Genomic DNA, 13,884 nt, shown 5'->3' on the forward strand with positions numbered 1-13,884 from the left:
AACACAGAAAGACTATGAAAAAGAAGGAAACATATTTCTTCAAGTGTTAACCTCTATTTTCATGTCATTATTAAGACTTCTACTAGCAGAGACAGACGCAAGGCAGAGTTGAATCCTGCTGTTGATCTCCACATTATCCTCGGAAAAGGTGACATATGGCTACTTACATTTCTATTTTACTCAGGACAGGCCAAAGAAATTTCTTTTGCCACTGAACAGCAGTAGGCTAAAGAGGAAAACATATATAAAGGACAAAGAAAACAGCAGAAAAGGTAAATACCTTTTTGATTACCTGGCATCAAGCCTGTCTCCAAACATTCTGACTACAAAACCCTCTTAAGAAGCTTGCTTGGTCCAACTGTTTAATGAAACTCACAAAAGGGGGAGGAGGACAATATTATGAAAAAACACTCTGGCTGCGACACAAATTGCCCAAGACAGCTGCAACCAAATCAACATGGAAGATACCGTATATGACACATTTACAAATTTATACCATGTGTTCTTAGGCGAGATGCATGCAAATAACCCTAAACATATTAGTCTAGAAAAAATAAAAAGTCAGCAACACTATGACCAATGCCATTTTCTATTTTATGTGAAGACAAAAACCTCAGAAAAACACTTTAGGCTTAATTTGTGGTATAACACTAATCTCAGGAGAAAATATTCTGAGGGGTTTGTTCCCCACCATTCTTTTTCAAAAATGAAGTGACATTAAGTATTTTGAAAGAGTTCTCAACAGTAGCAACTGGTAAAAAATAAACAAACAAACATGAATCCAAAGTTAATAACTAAAGAAATGTGAATAACCATTAATAAGTATACTCAGGGAACAAGAAGAAAGAAGGTATTGGATGTTAATTGAATATGAATATGTGGCCTATTAGACAAACACTTGATATTCTCCAACAGTGCTGGATGCACCACTCAGTGAAATTCCTCATTCATTTGCTACATCAGAGACTAAATCAACCCCTCAGAAAAGGGAGGGGTTTCTTGAAGATATTGTCATACTTTTTTTTTTTAAAATGTAAACCACTAAAATATCCACTGCTGTTTTTAATCAAACACAACTCTGCAACTGTAAACCCAGATCAAATAATCTTCCTGAGCAGACAGAGAAAGCACCTCTGCTCCTTTCCAGTTGCTCAGTTTTCATAAACAGCAGGAGACAGTTGATAGACTCAGGCCTGACTCATTCTGCTACTACTCAGAAAGACACAGCCACCAAAAAAAAACCAGAGTGCCAAAAGACCCTCTTTCATCCTCTTTTCTTCCTGTTCCTCTTCCACCTACCAAAGGAAGAGGCATGGGGAGAGAGGAAACAAAATCTTGAAATAACTTCTCCAGCAACTAAAGGATGACAGATATAATACTTACTTGTCAAATGACAACTAATTAAATTCTAAATAAAATGTGGGTAACAATTCAGTCAGATCTGAAGCAACTGCTCTGCACTATCAAAATCTTGGTTCCCCATTCTTTTTGATTTCAAAAGTTAAAAAAAATTACCACTACTTTGCCACTCTCACACCACTACTTCTTTCCCACCATCCTTTTCTTAAATATTTTTTGAGTTGGACTGAATAATACTACCACACCGATTCATACCACAAATAGTATGAACATGTCATGGCTTCTTTTAAGTCTTGTTTTTTATGTTGTACAAAACTTTTCTGTAGGAGAAAGGCAAAGGAAATGTGTAATAATATTAATATTAATGTGAACTATATTATCATTTTTAGTAGTAGTATTATTTCATTGCTTATATGTGAAGATCATTTGGAAGGTTTCTATGAAAAAGTGATACAGTGAAATATCCAAAGTTCTTGCATGAACAGTTTCACTGAAGTAATTTATTACCACAGTCAAGGTTCACATATTCTACAGAAAGAAGCTGTACATAGGGTGGAGCTTTGTAACTCTGTTCCACACAGGAATGTCAAAGCTGCCTAAAAGAATTCTTGGCAGAGATGTTTACAGTAAAACTGGAGTGTAATAATAATAATTACATTATGACCATGTATTTTAGCAAAAAAATAAATAAAATCTTCACTTATGACAAGAAATTACTTTTATTACAAGAGAATTACATTACATAGGTCAAGTATAAGTGATTGATACTTGCAGTTACAATTTTGGTCAAATTTGCTCTCAGCTTTTAATCTAGTCAATGAATAGATAAATAATCTTAGCATGGCTCGGTTCCCCATTTTTAAAAATTGAGACAACAATACAAACCAACCTCACAATGGTGTTGCAAATTAAAATATGGATGACAAAGTATTCAAGTTTTTGTAAGGGGAATGACACATACAATTAAGCTATGCCTACATGTGTTCTCTTGCAACAAATCAGATTTAGCAGTGCAGACTGAGGGACTCCCCAGAAGACTGATAATTTTGGAGTGTCAGGAGAAGCAGTATGGAGCAATGCTGCCAGGGGCTTTCTGGCCAAAGGCCTGCTGCCCCTGCCTCTGAAGAGCCATTTTACCATGCTGGGGTGGGATGAAGCTCTGGCATGGGACTAACAGGACATCACACACCTTGCACAGTGTGCGGCCACTGCAAGCCTCCGTTCCCATACAGCCCAAAAAGGACATATCCAAATCGGTATCTGGTACCCGACAGCCACTCATTTTGATTCAACTTTTAAAGTCAAGATGACTGTAACAGTATCTCCTAAGACAACAGTTCAATACAGACAAAAGCTTGGCTTTGGTAGAAAGATTTACATAATTCCAGCACATCTGGTCTTAAATCCTGAATATTCTCTATTCTGTGGGAGTTTAATTGGCACCTTTCTACTAACTACTATAAAATTTCGATCAATTATTATGGTGACAGACACACAGAAGACAGTTGGGAACAAGAGGTCTGTATGTTAGAGAACCTACTCAACCCATGTAAATATATTTCATATGAATTTTCACCTCAATTCAAAGGTAGGAATTTTTTAGAGTCCAAAGGTTTAGGCATTTAAAGCTACTCAGATGCTCTGAAAGTACTAGTTAACATGTACCATACAAGCACCTGCCACCCTGTTACAGAATTGTTTTATTAAACATTGTCTTATGACAAATCAGTGTTGCTCACCTTAAGCTGATGAGCACTGGGAAAAAAACAAAACACAACTAAAGACACAGAAGTGACAGAGTTTTAAAAAAACCCACATTATCATACTGTGATATGTAATATTTTAAAATATTTAGAATGTTTTTCATCCTGGTAAGGCTTAATTTCACTTTTCATGCCCCATCTTCTCTCCAGTAAATGTCATGGGTTTTGTCCAAGATACACAACTGGAAATTAAAATCTAGACAGTCAGCTTTATTGCTTCAATTGTGGTTAAGGTTTAGCTCTTCACACAATGGAGAAACAGAAACATAAACTACAACAAAATTGAAACTGTAATAGTCCACATAGAAAAAAAAATCTGGACTTTCCATAGTGTCACTTTCTATTAACAGTCTCAGTAGACTATATCCCAAACATGTAAAAAACTTCACATAACAATACATATTAACTGACATCCATGCAAGATGCATCCATTTTTCATTTCACAAATCAGAAAGATGCCTTGGATTCAGCAAGTTTGCTATACAATATCAAAATCCTTCTCCAAAATACATTATCCAGAACACTTTTAGGTTAAGGAGCCTAACACTAGGAGAAAAAAAAAAAAACACAAAAAAACCCAAAACTGAAATAGAATCTTTTAATTTAACCTTGAATTAATTTAACTTTCACTGGAATAACATACTCCAAAATTTTAAAAAAGGCCCACATAATAGGTTTCCAGGATATGGTAGCTATCTGGTCAATGATACCTAAATTTTGAAAACAGACAGAAAGAAAGCTAAGGAAACTGTAAAACTGAACTTCTGACATAACAAGAAACTGTTATTTTAACAGGAAAGCATCACTTACCACATTAGTCCTTCAAGAATTGTTAGATATTCCATTTTCTTAATTTCTACTAACAATTTAAGAAGGACAGAATTTCTCTAACAATTAAAAAACTGAGCCTAGCTTATAAGTTGATATATATTTGAAACATTTCAATGTTCTACCCCAAGAAAAATTAAATACAAAACCACTGTCACACATACTGCATTCTATAATAATATTGGGCAGTTAAACATATAAATCAAGCATACATGTGCACACTCTAAAAATTACAACATAAAAGTGTTCAGAAGTTGTTATTTTTTTATTTGGGTTGGTTGGTTGGTGAGGTGTTTTTTAATAAATGGAAGATCAAAAATGAAACCTCTAAGACAACTAAACAGGATTAGCAAGATTGTCTTTTTCTTTCCTAAAACAGTCAAACTCCCTGCTGTACTCACTTTTAGCTTGTTCTGATTATGGCTTTCATAAGCATGAGGAACAACCTAGGAATGCATATATATACACTGCACAATACCTGCATGGGGTTGGCTTTGACACTGAACAGAACCATAAAATCATACAATGATTTGGGTTGGAAGGGACCTTGAAGATCATCTAGTTCCAATGCCTCTTCCATGTCAGGGACACCTTCCAACTAGATCAGGTTGCTCAAAGCCCTGTCCAGCCTGGCTTTCAACACTCCCAGGGAGAGTGCAGCCACAGTTTCTCTGAACAACCTGTTCCAGTGTCTCACCACACCCACATTAAAGAATTTCTTCCTTGTATCTAATCTAAATCTACCCTCTTTCAGTTTAAAGCCATTACACCCCTTGTCCTATCATTACACTCCCTGATAGAGTCCTTCCCCATCATTTCTGTAGCCCCCTTTAAGTACTGGAAGGCTGCTATAAGGTCTCCCCAGAGCCTTCTCCTCTCCAGGCTGAACAACCCCAACTCTCTATGCATGTCCTCTTAAGGGAGGTACTCCAGCCCCCTGATCATCTTTGTGGCCTCTGGACCTGCTCAAGCAGACAGCAGATCTATGTCCTATGTGGGGTCTCAGAAAAGTGAAGTAGAGGAGGAGAGCTGGAGGAAGGGGCGGGGAAGGAGAAGGAGAGAGCAGGACAGAGGTTGGGTTCCAGCACTGTCTCAGGTCTGGTAATCTTGGGTAGAGGCTGCACAACCAGCAGTTTTCTGTTACCTTTTGAAGTTCATTTTATCAGCTGATCTACATACTAGACAAAGAGAGGCAGGTATTCCACAAACTCATTTACATGAGAGAGGAGAAAAAGGTGAAGCTCGGGAATGGGATGCATTTAACCCTTTTGTCCAACTGAGTTGGTGGTCATCATTTCCCCCTTATCATCTTTACCTTTTCCTCAGTTTTTATTTCTTGGGTAATTATTCAGTCATTAGCGCCATCCAATCTCCTAGCTCTTCTTCAAGGTTATAGTCATAAATTAAAGTGTAGGCATTAACCCGAACATAAAGTTTTACTCGGTCTATGTCTCCCGGCTTCAAGGCTTACCTAGGAAATTTGGCTATACAACTGCAAGGGAGCAGAGCCATGCACCCTTCAATACACTCAGCACTTCACTAGGCAGATAATTAATTCCTTAGACTAACCACAAAGGCCACAATTTGTGCTGATGGTTTCTGTATCAATGAATGTTTGAGACATTAACTCCTTCAGTTCCTCACAGATGGTCTTGAACCTGCTCTCCTAGAGTGGGTGGTTCTTCATCCTCCCAGTCCCCAACTTTGCCTTCTGTGTCTTGGACAGTGTGGCTAGAGCCTTGCTGGTGAAGACTGAAGCAAAAAGGTTGCTTAGTACCTCAGCTTTCTCCATATCCAGCGTGATCAAGTCTCCCTCTTCCTTGCAGGGAGGGTGCACACTTTCCCTAGTCTTCTTTTTACCACTGATGTACCTATAGAAGCTTTTCTTGTTGCCCTTGACATCCCTGGCCAGAATTAATACTATCAGGGCTTTGGTATTCCTAACCCAATCCCTGGCTACCCAGACAGTTTCTTGGTGTGACTCCCAGGCTATCTGTCCTTGCTTCCACCCTCTGTCGGCTTCCTTTTTATGCTTGTGCTTACTCAGGAACCCCTTGTTCATCCATGCAGGCCTTCTGGTGATCTCACCTGACTCTGTCAGGATGCACGGCTCCTGAGCTTGGAGGAGGTGATCCCTGAATATCAACCAGGTTTCTTGGGTCCCTCTTTCCTCCAGGGCTTTATCCCACAATACTCCACCAAGCAGATCCCTAAAGAGGCTGAAGTCTGCTCTCCTGAAGTCCAGGGCAGTGAGCTTGATGTGCACCCTTCTCACCACCCAAAGGATCTTGAACTCCACCATTTCATGGTTACTGCAGTCAAGGCTGCCCTTGAGCTTCACACTCCCCACCAGCCCCTCCTTGTTGGTGAGAACAAGGTCCAGTATAGCACCTCTCCTCATTGGCTCCACTCTCACTTGCAGAAGGAAGTTATAATCAATGCATTTTGGGAAACTCTAGGATTGCTTGTGCCCTGCTGTGTTGTCCCTCCAACAGCTATCAGGGTGGATGAACTCGCACATGAAGACCAGAACTCGTGAATGTGAGGCTGCTCCTATGTGCCTGTAGAGGGTCTCATCTGCTCGGTCTACCTGGTCAGGGGGCCTGTAGCAGACCCCCACTATAACATCTCCTGTCCCTGCCATTCCCTTTAATCCTGACCCATAAACTCTAGATTGGCTCCTCATCCACCCCCAGGCAGGGCTCCACGCACTCCAGCTGGTCACTGACATAGAGGGCGACCCCACCTCCTCATCTCCCCTGCCTGTCTCCCTAAAGAGCCAGTGTCCTTCCATTCCAACACTCCTCTCATAGCAGCCATCCCACCGCATCTCTGTGATACAATAAGATTGTAGCCCTGCAGGCATGAGCACATCTCTACCTCCTCTTGATTATTCCCCATGCTACACATATTTGCATAGAGGCATTTAAGTTGGGCCCCCAGTGAAGCTGACTCTCTGGCTGGATTTCCTTTGTGCCGCTCTTGAGCTGCTCTCCTGCTGATCTGTGATCCCTCTCCAGGCTCTGGGCATCTACTGCTGGCACTGGCATCAAGCTGGTAAGATTGGGATGGTTTGAGGCTCCACGCCTCTGGCAACTTTTGTTTAAAGCCCTCTTCACAAGCTTGGCAAACCTATGACTGAATATGCTCTTCCCCTTCTCTGACAGATGGACCCCATCAGCCCCCAGTAGGCCACATTTCTCAGAGTGAGTGACACAGTCTAAGAAGACTAATCCCTGACTGTGGCACCAGTCCCACAACGAACTGTTTATTTTCCAGATTCAACTGGTCCTCTCAAACCACTTATCTTTGACTGGGAAGACTGATGAAAAAACTGCCTGCACTACGGAGTCCCTTACTGCCACTCCCAGGGCTCTGAAGTCCTTGATATTCCTGCCTATATCGTTGGTGCTCACATTAAATAGCAGCACCTGATAATAATCAGTGGACTGTACAAGGTTTGGAAGTCTCTCAGTGACATACCTGATTCGAGCCACCAGTAAGCAGCACACCTGTCTAGAGAGTGCATCAGGTTGGCAGATGGGTGCCTCTATACCTCTCAGAAGAGAGTCTTTTACCAAGGATCAGACTTTTTTTGCTGGAATTCCTAAAACTGAGTTGTGTGAAGCTTTCAGGTGGTTAAAGAATGCACAGAGCAAGAAGTCCAGATCTCAAGTGAGAATAAAATCTTGTACTGGGGTCTAATATTTTTTCCAACCCCATGGTTATTACCATTATTATGGCCCAGTAACATGAAGAGTCAGACTGAATGCAAGAACTAAGCAAAGCTTTGTCCCCATCTTGCGGACATTTTGCAGACTGCTTCTAAATTATATTCCCTTGTTAGACAGCTGGATATGTTGTCTCTTATGAAATTTTCTATTCTGCTCAACCTAAAATTTCCTATTCTGCTTATTCTGAAACAAGAATTTGAAACAGAACAATGACAGGGCAAGGTACTGATTTAAGAATGTTGTAGTCAAAAGAAGAAAGCAGGAGATAAGGGAATGAGATGCTTCAACTTTACATAAAAAAAAGCATGTCTTGACTACAACTATACCTTTGAAGAGGAGCTAAAAGATAAAAAGGAAACAACTTGCCTCAAAAGGCATCAAAGGCATGATGATTGTCTGAAAAGTATGAAGTCAGCAAAGTGGTAACTGGGAGAAAGGTAAAGGCAGTGGGAGGAGACCATGACCACTGACTCAATTTAAGACCAGGAAGACTTGCCCTGTCTCACCATTTGAGTTTGCACAGAATAATTAAAAGACATTGTAACTTTACATCCAGATGAGGCATGAGGCAAGTTGTTAACCAATGAGGGACAAAGTGGTAAGAAACTAACCAGTAGCCGTTACAGTAAATGGGTATTGGTGTAGTTTGAAGTGTATAAATGCATTTAAGTTCTTTGTGGAATTACCACCTAGCACTTATCTTTGTGCAAACATGGAATAAATAAATAGCTCTGCTCTGCGTATACTGGCATCTTGCACACCAGATAACCCTGCTTGTGGGACAACAGATTGAGGCCAGACTTAGGACTGCACAGGACTGGGACCAAACTGCTTTTGAAATCTGAAACCCCAATACCTGCAAAGCTAGAAGAATAATATTGCTTCTTTCGCAAGTCTTCAGAGGCAATTTTTTATTTCCATCTGTTCTGTTACAGATTTGATCTTTTTCAAACCTCTTGCTTGTAGGATACATGGCTTTATCACTCCCTAGTCTGATGACATCTGAGCAACCACAGCAGCTTCTATTTACACATTTTGTTCCTGATGCTGCTTCTAACAAGCAAGAATAGCCTGCAAGGATTAGGAAGCATCTACATGCATAATACATAAAATATAAAATTAAGTTTTCAGAGATCCTGACTGAACGTATTTACATGGGCTCATAAGCAACCATCTTATAGGTGAAACCCATGTTTTACTACCACAGGGCTGCAGAACTGCATGTACAGTATGTACAACTTCATGACCTCAACAGCAAAAGAGGATGATAAAATCTTTTACAATCTGCATGTTTGTAGATTTACAGAGATAAGTGTAATTTTAGAGGCAACTACGAAGTTAGAACAGTCTCCAGGAGGTTACTAGTGCATATATGAACCAAATGATAGCTAAGCTCCTTGTTCATATCTTTTTGCAAAGTCTATATTTTGGGCTTACTTCAGAAGAGGCATCATTTTAACATTACACTTTAAGTCTACATTATTACACCCATACAGGTACCTCTGCCTCTCCTTCATAGTTCTCAGACTATCTATGAAAGGAAAACAATTTAATCACAGCAAAGCATAACCAGAAGTTCAAGGAAGAAAAAATAGCCACAGGAAGAGCCTACTCATGCTTTTTTCCTATATGTGGAAACCACTTAGTGGCTACCACTGTCAAAGCTGCTTTGGTAAATTCAGCCCTTTGAGAAAAAAAGGCCTTTTAATCCTGTCAACAGAGTTGTCTGCACTCCACTTGACAACTCCCACCAACACTGGGATATTATACATTGTTAATTACAGAAACACACAATAGAAAGGAGGACTTGGAGAACCTACTGTACATGCAGTAGGTATGTTCTTTACATGCTTGAAGACCTTGACATATTGCACTTAGCCCCCTTGAGAACAATGAATGTTTCACCTCAACATGAACACTGTGTGCCTCTACACACTGAAGAGTATCAGAAGAGACAGGGTAACATCCACACAAGGCCAAACCTCTGTTTTCTTTAATTCTAGTAGAAGTGTAACAGTTACCCTATTGATTAATTTGGTACTTGGTATCTATCCATTTAGTTCTCACTAAATAGCTAGGTTAAATACTAAGCCTTTGTTTCATTTACCTATTTTATTTACTGGGCCTTTCACAAGTTCATCACTATCTACCCCACACTGGTAGCTTCTTTGTGGATTTTTTCCCCCCCTCATAACAATGTGCAGGACAGTTTTGAGCTTATCATTTACTCATATTCTATGACATTCGTATAACTACCTCCAGTTTATACACGAATTTTAAAACATATGCTGCTTAGACAATATCTCTGGCAATGCTTTATATGAACCTGATTTGTGTTTTCATATGGTACTACAGTCTACAGTATACTGTATCCCCTTTCAACAGCTGCAAGGAGAAAAGTCACATTCCAGTCTTTAAGAAACATCTATATTCACACCAAACACTTTACAATAACTACCTATTTTTAAAGGTGAGAGTAAAAAAAGGAATGGCAAAAGGTTATTTTAGGGGAAAAGTAATTTTTATACTACTTTTTAAACACAAAAATCATGGGCACTTTAGTAATTTCATAGTTCTGTTTATACACGTTCTCTCCTGAAGACCCATCAAACTCAACAGGGCAAATTCTGTGCTACTATACTACAATCAGTTAAAAGTCTGCCCTACATTCAGGCAACAGAGAGTAAAACATCTCATGTTTTATGTAAGGACTGTATATTTTAAATAACTAAAGGATTATTTTTATTCCAAAATTCTCCAGTTATAAGGCCACTCTCTATCTATTTATTTAAGAAGATTCCAAGGCTGTCAGTTTGGGCACTTACACTTCTCAGCTGTACTTATTTTACTTACAGAAAATAATTAAAAAAACCCAAAGCAAAACACCAAGAATCCTGTAAATGGATCTAGTTCAACCAAGTTAATAAATGTATTTACATGAACACTGGTTTGCAACCTGGATTACAGCAATAAACACTGTTACAGTTTCTTCCACAGGTATAAAACCCAGTTTATTTAATTATACATCAAAAACTGTAACTGGATGTTAGTCTGAATTACTAACTTGCTATGACACAGCATATATTTTTTCAGACTTCAGACCCCAAATAACAACAGCACAACAGCCAAGGCAATAACTTGCCTGACACAGACAACCCACACGGATTTTGTTCCTTTCATGTAATTGGTCCTTTTACACTTCAACAGGTATCTCTTTAATTAAACACCGAAGTTCAAGCAACCACCCAAAAGTTTAACAGTAGCGGCTGTAGTGGAAAGTAACAGAGAGCAGGGAAGGATAAATCTCCTCCCTTAAAAACACAGCGAATAGATACATACTTTGCCTTTTTGAAAAGACTTTCTTTTTCTAACAGCATGTGGCCACTAAATGCAAAAGCACCGAAGGGGGTGCCAAAATATATACAGTAAGAAATCTGGGAACACCCTGCTACTGCAGCCCATAAAAAATGTAAGTAGCAGCTTGTCCTTGCATAGGTTCCAAAGGTATGTACCACTACAACCACTCATAGCAGATCAAATCCAACCAGTTCCTTTTAACTGCTTCTGTCTAGTAAAGGACACAGTCCTTCAGCATGTCCTTTGAACGGGCTGTATAAGCTCAATACAAAATCAGTAGGTTAATGGGGTTTTAATCATCTTACTCTACCTTTATGAAATATTTTCTGTAAGACACTGACCTCAGTAGAAAAAAAAAAAAAATTGTACACAGAAAATATTTTTTAAAAAAATCTCTAGAAACAGAACTTCATTCCATTATTGTTAATATAATTCTCCCTCTGAATTTAACACTAGCTTTACCTTTCTACTTCATAACCCTAGGAATTATTTATCCATGCTTAAAAATTAGAATCAGAAAACTAGCACATTTGTAACTTACTAATGAAATTAATTTTCTTCTTCACCCATTATGTCCATAGCTCATAGCTTCATTTTTTAAGCAAAAGTATTTCCTGCAGATTCAAAGTTACTTTATTTGGAACTTGCAGTGTTAGAAACCTGTTAGTGACTTCTGCATTAAACATGAAATTTGTTATGTGCTAACTGGAATTTCAGTACAATACACATATGATAAAGCTAAAAGGCAATTAAGTTTCTGAAGAAAACATAAATCTAGTCCACCACCTGTAAAAACCCAGCATGTTCTCACTTAACTCACATCAACCAAGGCCACATATGCTGACCCTAAAAGAACAACAACAACAACAACGACAACAAAAGCAGCAGGTGTCCTTTCCAATGCACCAATCCTCTGAAGCCAAATATATTTATAACTAATATCGGATTCTGAAGCTTTTCAAAGCAGAATAAAAAGTAGAATGAAAGCAATTAGTGTTTTTTCAGTTAACAACTTTTTGTTAATAACAACACAATCCAACTACAGCTGCAAAGCAAAGTTCTGTTTTAAACGGTGTTTAAGGCTGCCTTTTGCTACCAGGAAGGCTGATCCAGCTGATATCAAATGCTCAGAATCCAGCCTTAATGATGAACTGCTTTGCAGTCAGGTTTTTTTTTTTTTTTTTGTAAAGTTACCTCTCATTGTTGAAATATCAGAAGAATGCCAGGTGCATGCGATATGTTCAGATAATTAAGCAACTAATATCAATCCCCCAAAAAGCAAAAGCCATTTCAGTACAAACCAACATGTTAAAACTCTTGTGTTTTCTTAGTACTTTTTTCTAACTATATGTGCAAAATTTCAATATGCATGTCAAATGCAATGCTCAAAGACACAAGCTTATTATTTCACATTCTATCATTCTGCTCCTTCTGCATTATAACCACCAACAGCACACAATCATGCTTTATAATGTTTATATCACCCTATTTAGACCCTGAAAATTAATCAGCATCTCAGGACGTGCTCCTCCTCTCCATCTGTGCCTTTACTTCCTTGTTAGTATTTGAAGAGGTTTACAGTTTGATGCACAGCAAAGCATTTCCACAGCTGAGACACCATGTTACTTGATTAGGAATGCAAACAGCTCTTTTCCCCATTCAATATGAACTAAATAATCACGCATACAAAATGCCTGCCTTTGCTTCAAGAATAAAGATCTTCTCTTTCCATAACAGCTCTGGAGTTGGAAAGAAATGCAGCAGTTTGTTTGTAAGATGTCTGTGTTACGCAAACAAATGACTGGCCAAGCTTCAGCCCTGCAAGCAGAAAAGGATACTAATTCTGAAAGATATGACCACTTATGCTGAGTAACAGCTGCAAAACTGCAAATTTCTACCCCATTTCAGTGAAATAAGTTCTGAAAAAGACGCTCAAATTAGCAAAAGGCTATAGATCTGTTCTAGTCCACAATGAACTAGACAATTTTACAGTGCTAGCTTCTATGTTTTCAATACTTCATACAGATGCCTAGGTATTTACTGCAATGTTGAACCTGCTGTAAAAGGTGTAGTAATGTGCAGAAGTCAGCCTACCATCTCCACAGGCTATAAGGAACAAAAAATTGTTACCCTCAAGAATGAGCAAAGGGAAGTCCAAGGAAGCAGGGCAAGAGGGAACTGGAGAGCCAAGTAACTGGCCTGTATGAAAAAAGAAAAAGCAGAAACAAGACAAACAGTATGCACAGAACAGCAAGATTAAGTTTAGTATGAAAGCAGATGTAACTTTTTAATCTCTATTTTAATTAATCACATTAAAAAGGATGCAATTATCTAAGCACTAAGACTGTAAACAACAAAGCCCCAATTGCTACTCTTCTAACAGTGACACTGTGTGTCCATGAACCAGAAAGAGCATTCTGTAAGACTATGATGGTGCATACTACAAATATATCCAAAAACCACTGGGCAAATCAGCTCCTGCCTAAGTCACTGCCATAAAACAGACGATGAGGGATAATGAGACACTACACAAAGCAAGGAACACACTCTGTTATGATACTGATTACCAGGCTAGCTAATGAAGTCAAGAATAAATTACTTCCTCTCAAGTCAAAGATCATTTGTTAAATATTCATTCACTACTTTCTCACAAATAAAGAAATCTAAGGAAAGACAGTAATTTATAACACTATGTTCTCTGATCAAGGCCATCCCAGTTCTGTTTTGAAGGCACAACTCCCTTCTGAAGCCACCTTCAACAATGGACCCACGATCTCCCTAAGGACTTTCAACTACTATCTTCTAAGCTTTATCTCCATTTCCTGCTGAAATACGATGTTTCT

The 13,884-nt window shown here is 38.8% G+C and overlaps 1 protein-coding gene across 1 annotated transcript in view; it reads right to left on the reverse strand.

Annotated features, from left to right (window-relative positions):
* MCC (MCC, WNT signaling pathway regulator) overlaps positions 1 to 13,249 on the reverse strand; it is a 207,653-nt gene extending 194,404 nt beyond the window's left edge. The window contains exon 1 of the mRNA XM_026865351.1: positions 13,172 to 13,249. The gene's annotated coding sequence lies outside the window, so the exon portion shown is untranslated. The remainder of the gene's footprint in view (positions 1 to 13,171) is intronic.
* Positions 13,250 to 13,884: the final 635 nt, after the last annotated feature.

Source organism: Athene cunicularia, assembly GCF_003259725.1.
Source record: "Athene cunicularia isolate RWA chromosome Z unlocalized genomic scaffold, athCun1 chrZ_part1, whole genome shotgun sequence".
NCBI classification, from domain to species: domain Eukaryota; kingdom Metazoa; phylum Chordata; class Aves; order Strigiformes; family Strigidae; genus Athene; species Athene cunicularia.